This window comes from Xiphias gladius, chromosome 13 (genome assembly GCF_016859285.1).
Source record: "Xiphias gladius isolate SHS-SW01 ecotype Sanya breed wild chromosome 13, ASM1685928v1, whole genome shotgun sequence".
Taxonomy (NCBI): Eukaryota; Metazoa; Chordata; class Actinopteri; order Istiophoriformes; family Xiphiidae; genus Xiphias; species Xiphias gladius.
Window position 1 is genome coordinate 11,807,487 of NC_053412.1, and position 12,420 is coordinate 11,819,906.

A 12,420-nucleotide genomic window follows, 5' to 3' on the forward strand; every position below is an offset into this window, starting at 1 on the left:
CAAACACACGCGCACATTAATTTACGCTTACCTGAGCCAGTCAAGGTGTTTTCCCTCATGGATTCCAATTATGCCTCAGCAGGATGCCTCTTGTGGAGCAGATAGGTAGGAAGGTATATACCAGTAGGTAGGTTGCTGGATAGATAGAAGGAGAGACAGTCTGTGCACTTGTAGTGTGTACAGTCACAAATTTTGGGAGGGTTGGCAGAGGCCATGTCAGGCGTAGGCAGATGACAAAATTTACGTCACGCGGACCCAGACAAATCCTAGCCGCACGGATGTAGCAGGCATAAATTGGGCCGTAGTCCTCTCAATATTCTCTAACTTCACCACCCTGAACGTGGCTCTCAACCCTAGGCCCGTTGGTTCCTACTGAGGTTGGAAATATTTAAAAGCAGCTCATGTATATAAACTTTCTAGCCTTTCTTTTCTTCTTCCTTTTGTCTTTTTAAAGGGTAAATAATTTCCAAACACAGCTGGGCACTGTAGTTTCTAACAGGTGCTTTTGTTGGGGACTATTTTCAGACAAGGATTAATCCACATTTGGTGCTGTAGGGAGTATTTCCAGCTGCAGGACAGTTTATGTGGGACTGAGCCAAAATAAACTACAGTGTGTATTTATGGTAATAAGAAAAGTGTGGCTCACTGGTGTGTTTTTAAATAGAGCCCCATTGTTGTCCAAAAACTATGTCAGAGAGGAACAAGTTATATCGGACTTTGGATGCACACAAAATACTTGTTAGGATACATTTATTGTTGGTTTTGGATTTTTCTGGGGAGTAGTTGATGATAACACACATACAACACTTCATGAAAATGTTGTTCAACTTTGAAATAAGTAAATCATGACAACGATAGTTAAGTACTAAAGTCCTTTTCCATGATGTGCCGTAATACCAACTATAAATACACACTTCTCTGCTTTAAGGAAAGCAGAGAAGGTGTTTGTCCTGATTTTGAGCTGAGAGGTTGTGTATCCATTTCTTCCTGATTATTTTGTGTCTGGATCCACTGGATGCCATAAAGGCAAAAAACTGTCAGAAAGGACAACAGAACAACATGAATTAATTCAAGTGATATGTCGGGAGACTGCTGCATAGATGCCCTTTAGGAGTTGTCAGTTTGATATCTCACCCAGTAGTGCACGCACACACACCCATGCACACACACGCAAACACACCCAGCATCCAGAGTGTGGGCCTGTAAGAAATTCCTCATATAAGAGAACAATTAGAGTGTCTCATTTTCCCCTAATATCAATCACACAGCTCATGAATAAAGACAATTAGGTCCTCACAATTCCATACAATTGCATCTGCCCTTTGAGCTCCCCCTCAGATTTGGGAGCGATGCCTCTTGGGTATATGGCGCTCTCATCACCGCGACTCAGTGTGAGCCACCGCAGTCAATAATAGGAGACAAAACAGAGGAGGCAAGGGCCCGGTTTCAGACTAGATCAGATCCTCCGGACGCGTGTCACTCTTCATTAGGGAGGCGGGGTAGCAGGGGACGCCCTTAAGGTGAAGATGGCCACAGAGTGAAAGGGGGTGAGATTGAGGGAAGGAGGGGTGGAGTGGCAGCTGTGGAACAATGACAGAATCTGTGTCCATGGGCCCCTCAGGCCAAACACCAGCTCTTCTCCACCCTCAACTGATCTCTCGCCTCCAGACCCAGCGAGGAGGGAGGGATGGAGGGAGGAAAAAGCGACAGAAATAGACCAGTCACACTCAGTGGACTTTCTATCCTGACTTGCTGTACTCAAGACTTGGGCTGACATTGATGTAACACATCACATCAATGTGTCTAATGTCATATTCATAGAAATGTGATTGGTTTACCTCAGGCATGGGTGGTTCCCCTTACAGCACAGCAGTCTGGATAATGTCAGGTATTAATCTTTCATAGCCTCCATTAAATTAAGCACTTTGATTCACTTATTATTAATTTACACTGATTGCTGCAATGTTGCCGTACATGTAGGCGAGGGCACTTACTAAAGGATATCCCTCCCTGGGATTGCCATTTGGGAAGACAGTGATCTTTTCACAAGTAGGAATAAACATTTCTTCAGTGTAATTATTTGCACTGTTGCAAATAAGTTCAGGTTGGTGATTTTTAGGTTTTCACTTTAGGTGATACATCTCATGATCATCTCTTGGCTTCCAATCCCATTGAACAATCTTACAAATTTATTGTCAAGGCTAGCGCTGCAACTAACCATTTTTTTCATGGTCAATCGATTGATTGTTTGGTCTATAAAATCTCAGTAAATTGTAAAAAATGCTGTATCGCAATTTCCCAGGGCCCAAGGTGACAACATCAAATGTCCTGTTTAATCAGACAGTTCAAATCCCAAAGATATGCAATTTTCTATCGCATAAACCAAAGAAAATCCAAAGAGAAAATTTCATTTTCATATTCGAGAAACTGAAAGCAGAGATTTTTTGGCATTTTTGCTTAGGAAATGACTCAAATGATAAATCGGTTATCACGTTTATTTTCCGTTGATTGAGAAAGTGATTACGTCGCTAATCGTTTGAGCTTTTTCACACCTAAAGGAAAGCTATTTTACTTAATAGGTTCCTGAAAAGCGGCAGCGCCGAGCTCCGACCATAGCTGCAGCCACTAACTGAGACCGTAAGGGCGCCCCACGCTGGCGCTGGCTGCGCCTGGGGACGGGGATGGGCACAGGTTGGGCACCAGAACACAACGTAACTGGATTCATAGCAGTTGGCATGTACTGTATGTATCAGGCAAGAGTTTTGTGACACTTCAGCAGTCATGTCAACCTAATGGTTACTGGATTTTATGTTTGCTCTTACTTATTTAACGCTCTGCGGTTAGCTAGATAGTAAAAAATAAAAAAATATAAAGAATAAAATTTGACTAATGCGTCAGTATTATTTTTCTTATGGTAGTTAATGTTGGCTAGTCTGTTTGCCACTGTAGGTTGAGAATGATCGTTAATTGGTGTTAACGTTAGTCATAATGTTGTGCTGAGGAGGCAGCTCGAAATATATCACGGTCCTAGAAAATAACTCCGCCGTGAGTCTGTATCATTGCGGCTAATGTTAAGAGAGCTAATGGAGGCTAATCCTTATGACTGGCTGCTGCTGTGGCTGTGGCCATAGCTGTGCTTAGACTACGGACGTGGCTGTGGCTATTGCTTCGGCTGTTCTGGTTAGTAACGTTCGCAACGCAAGCTAACCTACGTGAACTGACAAGGCAGTAGCTACAGTCATAGCTACAGCAGCAGAAATGGGTACAGTCACTATGGTTACAGTCAGAGCTCAGCTTTCTGCCAGAAAAATTAACATCATGGAGACGACAACAATTAAGTTATATATTCTAAGCATCCTATCATGCGTCAAACTGAGCACTGCAATATCAACGCAACTGATGTTTGAGCAACACACGCATTTTTGTCATCAACAATACATCAAATTAATAATCTTGTCTAAAAGAGGACAATGGGGGACTGTGACGGAGGCCGCGGCGCTCCCCTGCCACACGTAGGTGGCACACACTTGCCTTATTAGCCAGGTCAAACATAATCAGTGATAGACACGGCAGGGCTGCTTAATTATGGCTGGCAGCTGGCAGCGGGGGCCTTCCTTTAGGGGCCAGGTTATGCCCATGCATGAACCCCCCCCCGCACCCAACCCTCCTCCACCGCCACCCACCCAGCCACACTGCCCCAAATGAAGAATAAATCTAACCTCCCTTTTGTTTGGAGTGAAGCATGTGGCAGCCCCTTCATTTAAAGCAAGAATAAAAATGTGGAAAGAATTCGAGATTAATAGAGGGGAATGGTGCATTAAATTAGTGTTACTGTGAAGTGAAAGCGGTGCGTGCATGTGTGTGTGCATAAAGATAATAAAAATACCCTCCCAACAAGAACGAATCCTTTTCTCAGAACAAACCAACAAAGCACCTGAGCTATTACAGGGCTCAGATTTTTCAATTTCATAACACAGAAAGCCTGACAGCTTGTTTGCTGCACTTTGGATGAAACAACAGATGTATTCACATGATAGCTTCCTCCCAACCAGGCAGAACACATCCTAAAAAGGCACCTAAGCTCCTGTTGCAAACAGCTTGTAAATCTGCACTTAAATGAGAGCCAGCGAGAGCCCGACTCCTGTCTGTCTGCCTGTCTGCTGCGTCACTGAAGAGATATGGCTTCATGAAGTTTGTAACACGCAGGGGCAAGAAAGAAGTAGTCACGGGCTAATATACTGGGTGATTATCTTGTTTCTATGCCCAAATGTTGCTTCGGACAAAACGACTCGGCTCTGTGCCTCTGCACACGGCAAAAACAGCTGTGTGTGTGTGTGTGTGAGTGAGAGAGAGAGACAGAAAGAGAGCCACTGTTTGAAGCCGCAAGCAGTTGTGCACTCTGATTTCTCAAGGCTGTCTGTCTGCACACACACACACCCAAATAAATACACACACGCTGTCTTTTACACATGCAGAGCCCCTCGATTCAGCCCTCTCTGGTATATTGATCCACTTCATTCTGCATCAATGAGATGCAGACAGCATCTCCGCGCTCATAATCATAATATAACACTTGGCCGTATTGAAACCTGCTATAGAAAGGCATAAATCGGATAATGCAACGGCCAGGATAATGAACAATATCAGATGACATATCGATGTTGTCATGCACAGCCTGTAATGAAACGTAACTGCGTGTTCTGCGGTGTTAGGTTTGAATTGGCACGCCCAAGCAGGATCAGGGACACAGCTGCCAACATGTTTTTTTTTTTTTTTTTGTGTCCTTAACACTCCTCCATACAGTGTGTGGTATGAACTTATGAAAGCAAAGGAGCCGTGCACTTTTAAGGCACGACCTTGGACGGCGCTCCATTCAGACTCAAGAGCTGCTCCCTCTCGCCGTCACATCACACCGTAGCCATGGCAACTATTCTGATCGATCCAGTGCCACCTAATACCAAACGTATCTCCGAACCAAAACTTAAACAATCAGGCAGTCATCAGCAACTTGCGGGTGAGGTGCTGGCTCCAGCAGAGGAGGATGATCGAAGTGAGATTTACTTTTGCTCTCCGAGCCTGTCAGTCTGTCGGTCTTATTGTTGAGCAGTGGCCAGACGGTGAAATCCGAAATTATAATTATAATTGTCCTGCGCTAGAAATGTGCTTCGACAAATAATGTGACAAATAATACAACTGATAAAATGATAGATAGATGGATAGATCATTTATTCTGTTTGCTCTTTGTTCTGTACGACTTGCAGTGGTTACTTAGTTGTGTTTTCTGCTGTATTTGCAGCACGTGCATGTGTTTCTTAAGCTCCAGTGCAGTGCGAGCTCAGATCCACCGCAGATATACCGACGCAACAAAGAAAATAAAATGTAATGCAGACTTTAGTGCCTGCCCAGCAGCTGGAGGGGGTGTATGGGTTTATGTGAGGAGGGATGTGTCACGTTTACTTTATGTCAGCAGCTATGGATAGCTGGTCAGGGTTAAGGGTTCGCGCTGTGATATTTCACCATGTCTCTGTTCCCCTGAAACTCGCAGCAATCCGAGCCAGTGTTTGTATCCAGAAGCAATGCGGACTCTCATACCAGAGCTCTCAGTCTGTCTGCGTCTTTTTATGTCTTTGTGTGCGCGGTCGGGAGGGGAAGACGGAGAGAAAAACCTCCCAATACAGAAGTAGAATCACACACATAAGACAGAGAGAAAGAAGAAGTGAAGAAGAGGGAAAGCGAAAGAAAGGATGAATGAAGAGAGAGCTTATTACCAGAAAACAGATGGCCCCCCAATTCACAGTGGCCCCACGGGGACCAGGAGGGACAACTCTTTGCACCTCCGGGTTACCAGTGTTGCAGAAAGGGGTGGGGCCCTTAAACACAACTCTGTGTGTGCGCACTTTTGTTTGTTAACTTGTAAACAAAATGCTAATTTTTGACATCCCTGGCAAGGTGCCACTCTTTGCTCGGCGCAGTTTTAATATTTCCCGAGAGTTCATGTTTAAAGACTGCTTCATTTAGATGTTTGGTTACGTCTGAAAATGGATCTTGAAAGACAACAACAACTCAGCAGTGTTGCCTCTGTGGAGGAGTTGTCTCTCTTTTTCCTCTGCGGATGCTGTGAGAACTACCGGACTTGCATATTCAGAACAGCGGAATAATCCTTTTAAAAAACCCCACATACACACACACACACACACGCATACACACAAACACATTTGGCATCACCTTTTATGTCATCAAACCCATCACTCAACATCATTGCTGGACGAACTAATGTCACAACATCCGTAAAATGAGATCTCACACGCACTCAAACATTCGCACCCTTTCAGAGTATGTGTGCATATGCAACTGTATGACTGGACACGCGTGCACGCACACACACACGCGCGCGCACACACACACACACACACACACACACACACACACACACACACACACACACACACAAACACATAGATGACAGGCAGTGAGTGGAAATGAAGGATTTGGAGTTCCATCCCGTTACATTATGCAGCAGATGGCGTTCAGGCCAAGCCCGGCCAGGCCTCTCCCAGGAGAGAAAGAGTGAGAGAGAAGAGGGGAAGAGAGAAGATGGGGGAGGTGTAGAAAAGAGGGGTGAGGGACAAAGCTGTTGTCTTTTTTTTTTTTTTAACTTGCGTGAATGCACGAGTTTGTTTCCTTTTTTTTTTTTTTTTTTTTTGACGGACTCCCGCTCGGTTTCGCCTGTGGGACAGAATCCTCATCGTCTCCTTTCCTATTCCTCTGCTATCTCCCTCCTTTTCTTTCCTTCTCCTCTCTTCTCGCCCCCCCCCCTCCTCACCAGCTGGGGCTACACCTGAGCCCAGCCAAGGAGGGCCCGACCCCAGCTGACCCGCCGCCGAGAGGAAGGAAGCAGAGGACAGAGGAGGGAAAAGGTGAGAGTTGGAGGGAGCGAGAAATCTTGGCAAAGCTGCAGGTACAGTCCGGTAGTAGCGTATTATGAGATTATAGAAGGAGAAATTAAAATCACACAATCACGCTGACTTGAATTTTGATTATAATTATTACTTTTACAGTAAAACAACTATATACCTTGATTAATTTGAACAAAATTCACATAAAAAAAAAACCACTGCAGTTGACTTGATCAAATGCCACAATCAATACAAACACACACACACTAATAGACACACATACAAAGCGGCTTGTTAAGTCCCCCAGATCTTTGCCCCCGGCACGTTTTGTTTTGTGTTTTCCGAATTAATTGAGCCAACGCTCAAGTGTGGGGCCAGATGTCACTGTGACCTGTGGGGATTATTAGAAATCTGTTTCCCTCATTGTTTATGTGGATCCCTTCAAACCACAACGCCTCACTCTCTTCCCTCTGAAGTTTCCGGGAGAAACAAGCCCCTAACCAGATTGCTAATGTACAAAATAACAGTCTCCAGCTCCAAGAGTGGACACTGAGCCCGAATATCGACATGTGGGACATTCTGGGACTTTTCTGTCCCACCTCCAATGACAATGGCCCGTGCCCAGTGGCCACCAGGGGCTTCCTGATGCCCTCCTGGTTTGGCCCAAACACGGCCATGCTCCTTGGCAGAGCTCTGGGCCTAATGAACTCATCAGCCAGCTGGAGGCCCTGGATGCAGGGACAGTGGCCGCTTGAGGGAGGCTGGGGGGCCAAAGGGAGAGAGAGAGAGAGAGAGAGTGGGGCAGCAGGCTGGGGTGCGATGTGTAGGAAGATGGAGGTGTGGGGCAGCTGAAGATAGCTCACCAACAAAGTAAATGAGGCAGGTGCAGCTTCAGAGGGGATCTGGGGGCCAAGATGTGAGGGTCAGCGGGCAGTAGGAAGAGATATGAGAGGCAATGGGGACAGAAAATGTAGGTCTGTGCTGAAGAGGATGGGATGGAGAGAGAGGAAGAGAAGAAGGCAAGGACTGGATTTATTCAGATGAGCAGGGGATGACAGAAGTATCTCAAAGAAGTTGCATACTACGTGACGTACTAACAAACATTTAACGCTGAGTCTTCAAAGTGAACTGACCACAATGAATCACCATTGTCAGAATCAGTAGCTTTTAGATGTGGAGCCCCTCACTGGTGACCGCGAGCACCGTCGCCAGCTCAGCTGTGATTCACAGTATGTTACCCATTTGTTAACAGTTTATTAAAAGACCGCAAAAGCCACCGAAACAACCGCGATGTCCGAACTCCGTCGCAAAATGGTTAGCTGCGGAAAATATTAACCTCGCACACAGGGCTCGTACAGGCTGGTTTGGTACTGACCCTGGACGTAAGAGCTTGAACCAGCAACCAACAGAACCTACCACTGAACTGAAAACAGAATCGGCACTGAACGGCGTGACAGTATGAACAGTGATAGCATCACTTGCTGATGTTTCTACTGAGGATGCGCCTGAGGACACTTGGTCAGCGACTACGAATCTTTGTACTGACCTTGCATGACACTATTCGAATCGGCAAGTAACTTCTTAAACTGAAAACTACTACCTCTGTTGTTTGAAGAAAAGGTTTTACGCATTCGGGAAATATGCTTATCATCTTTTTCGCCATAAGTTACAATAAGTTGTTGTTTTTACGGTAATGAGAGGATACAAGCTGCGGTTTTCTGTGGATCTCAGAACACAGCTGGGCTGTTGACTGATACTGCCTCCTCTTGCTCTCTGAAGTCATCACACGTATGTCAGCATCATCAACAAGACGCTATCATCCTGTTCACTGCACAGTCAACAAACTCCTCATCCTTCCTCCCATCCCACTGTTCTCTCGGCTCCCGGTGAACGTGTGTGTCTGACTGCCATGTCCATGAGAGAGCGAGAGAGAGAGAGAGAGAGAGAGCACCTTTGTGTGTCCATATGTGTCTGGGTGGCGGGGAACGCGCTGGGCGCCCTGCTGGGAGCACAGATGGTGCCGAGGCCTGCCACGGCAGCGCTGACGATGGCCACATTCTCACATGGGACCTCCAGCTTTCTGGATCCCACACCTCCTGTTCAGGCCTGAACCCCCCCCACCCACCACCACACACACACACACACACACACACACACACACACACACACACACACACAAGACCAGGGTCCAGGCCACTGTCTATTTCACTAACCTGGAAGAAAAAAGACAGACCACAACACATGGACAAGTTGGCGTTCACACACTGCCCAGAGTGCTTCCCTGTGCATGAGTGTGTGTCCGAGTGATGTAAGTGATGCAAATGTGAGAAGAGTCCAGTTACGTCGCCGTCAGGTTTTGAGCGCCTGGGGCTAAATGATCAGTCAGCACAACTTCTAGTGTCTCCTTTATGCATCTCACAAACTGCACTTCCTCCCGCTTTGTCTTCATTTTCCCCACACTTTTATTTGTCTCCGCCATCCCCGCGCCTCTCTGTCTTCTCTATCTGGCCTCTAATTCCTCCTCTCTCTCCCCCCGTCCCTCTCTCACGGATGCCCCCTGTGGCTCGCCGTCCACCTGAGAGGAGCCTCATACGTCTCCTGACAAAGTGACTAATCCTTCCCATTTCACAGCTCCATCCCACTGCTCCCTGGAAACGTTCACAACTGTGTGTATGTATGTGTGTATGCAGTGCGTGATAGGTGACGGGAGGGAGTATGTCACACGAGTTCAAGGTGGTTTTTTGTTGTTTTTTTTGTTTGTTTGTTTGTTTTGATGCAACAAGCGTCTCAAACAGCTGCGGGGTCTGCTGAGCCCTGACTGATTAGAGAAATAACTCCATTACGCACGTCTCATCAAAGTGACATCACTTCCTGACTTCTTGATGACAGCTTCTTTAAAACAAGGTCCGCCCAGTCAGAAAATGGATATTTTCATGGCCTTGAAGATCTGTACTTTATTTTTATTTTTGTTTTGTGTGCTTCAGCTTAGATTTCATTTTGATCCTCTGGAAAAAGAAAAAAAAAAAAGATAAAAAAAAAATTCAGGTTTCAAATTTGCATCTTATTTCCTGTGAAACTCTGCAATATTAGGCCTCAGCTGGATCGGGGATATAAGCCCTGCAAAGAATAATCATAACCGTAAATCAGTGATCTGCTTCCTTCCCCGTTTGTCTGCTAGTTCTCGATGATTACGGGAGTAAGCACAGTAAGCGGGCATTTCACCCCAGACTAAACTCATGTTCCTAAGGTGGTCTCTTTAAAGGAATATAACGTCCTAAAATGTCTGAATGAATCCTTTCAATAGCTTGTAAGAATAAAACTACCGGGGCGAAGATGGGTTTTCAGATAGCCTTGGGTGAGATTTTGCTTTAATGTAACAATAAATGTCTGTTTAGGTATATTGAGTTGAGTTGAACATTAAAGGTGTGTTCAGACGGAAAGTGAAGCAAATTTTCACCTTGCGTCATTCGCACAAATTTGACCGCTGTAACGTTTGTGTTTATTCGCCTCAAACAGCCCCGTTACCTGTTAGCTAGTCAGCAGCGGCTCCATCGACCGCGCCTGCGGGAGCACGCTATTTCACTCCGGTCTTTTTTACCGTCGTCTCTGAATGTGTATGAAGCAGATTCATACCGCTCCAAAATTTGTGCAATTTTTTATTTATTTTTTTTGCCGCAGGTGCATCTTCGCGCCAGTTTATACGTATGGAAAGGCCACGCTTCTGCCTTTAACACTTGACCCTGTTCCTCAGCATTAACAGTGGGTTTTTTTTTTTTTGTCTGTTTAATGATTCCTTTGACCCCACTCTTTCAGTTAATCTGATAAATGATCAGTCAGGTTACATAATTAACACGATGAAGTTATTTATTGAGTATTTCGCATGCTTGAGCTCTGTTCATCTCCCCCTGTACTTACCTGGGAAGGCGACGGCTTCCAGTTAGCTGAGTAGCACCGAAGCTTTTCCAGTACCAAGCAGCATCATCTGCTCTTTATACTTGGTGGCGACACGACAGTCTGCAGTTGCGCCGCCTCTAAAATTTGCTTTGCAGTCTGAACACACAGTAAGAAAACAAATGTAATGGACTCTGGACTCTCAGCACAACCCATAAGCAAGTTCCAATGTATGTTTATGAATAAGCACTTATATTACAGTTTCTCTTTTTGTCTTTTTTATCTTGACTGTGTAATTTTTGTGAAAGGGAAAACATTACTCTTTTAATCTGCTGGCAGGGCTCAATGTGCAGTTACAGGTAAAACGAATGCTGCAGGGGTGCGGGGGATTTAGAGCTTGCAAAGGATGTAAACAGGTTCAAAATAAGACCACGAGGTCCTTTGTGGGATGTGTATGTATAGCTTTGACAGGAGACGGGTTGGGAACCGCGTGATCTACGTTCTCCATTTTGGAAGAAAGAGTTCAGGTTGTTTTGGTTCCAGATTTTGTTGTTAAAAGAAAACAGGCTACTGAGACGTGGAAAAAGCCAAAACTGGTGAAATGAGGTGCACATCACTAGGTGGGCTTTGTCAGTTGTTTTATCAGTTATTTGAGTTGCGTAAAGTAGAAAATGAAATTAGTATTGTTTTCTTATCTTATATTTTTCGGTAAAAGAATTAGAATTAATAGATTTTTTTTGAGATATTGCTTAAAAAATGAAAATGTATGGCAGCTTTTATATTGTGTTTCTATTTACTTTTTAGTTTCTATGGTCCAGAAACATGTTCTGCATTTGGTTTGCTGCTATGATTTGTTTTCTTTGGAACTCGACGGCCAGGTGCCGGAAGTCCTTCTTTAAATGCGAGCTGGATCGTTTCAACGGTATGACGTGAGCGGAGGAAATTCATCCACTCACGTCACACCTGATCGCTGCTGTTGTGTCACGACAAGGCTTATACGAGTCGCTTTCTGAAACGGAATCACGACTTCATGTGAGATTCAGAGCACACAAACAAATCATCTCCAACAGCCCAGTAAAGAGTTTTACCGGCACCGTCATGACTAAACCAATCATTCGGAAGTCGAAACGACCATCCTCTGGTGACTACACCACCCTGCAGTTTGCCCCCCTGTCTCCAGAGTCAGTACATCAGCTGTGGGATGTAATTGCAGCAGGCACAAACAAAACAGCCTTGGAGGGGTCCTTCATGTCTTTGGCCGAGGGCCTTACAGACTGAGGAGGGGTCTGGGCGATGCAGACCACCAAGCATAGACCTTCTCCACTTCTCCGTCTGTGGAGCAATTAGGGTGGTGGGTTTTGTGTGTGTGTGTGTGTGTGTGTGTGTGTGTCTGTGGGCTCCAGCTGTCAGGAGGCCTCTGTCTCCTGGTCCTGACATGTCTCCGATACACCCTGCTGTGAGTCTCTCTGTGTCACACACATTGCACGGACCCGGCCGGAGCCCAGGGCGAGCTGTCCGTCATCGCGCACACATGTGCACACACACACATTCTCTCTCTCTCTCTCTCTCACACACACATACACACACACGATGAGTTTTCACTGATTATGGTCCTTCTGGCACTGTGGCAGTA

At 45.5% G+C, this 12,420-nt stretch overlaps 1 protein-coding gene across 3 annotated transcripts in view; it reads left to right on the forward strand.

Annotated features, from left to right (window-relative positions):
* The window catches only part of LOC120798173 (helix-loop-helix protein 2-like), a 33,627-nt gene that overhangs the window by 17,603 nt on the left and 3,604 nt on the right, over positions 1 to 12,420 (forward strand). Inside the window, exon 3 of one of the 3 annotated variants that reach the window (XR_005708625.1) lies at positions 6,827 to 6,890. The exons of the other annotated variants lie outside the window; for them this stretch is intronic. The gene's annotated coding sequence lies outside the window, so the exon portion shown is untranslated. Of the gene's footprint in view, positions 1 to 6,826; positions 6,891 to 12,420 lie in introns of those variants that run through there. 3 annotated transcript variants of the gene reach the window in all.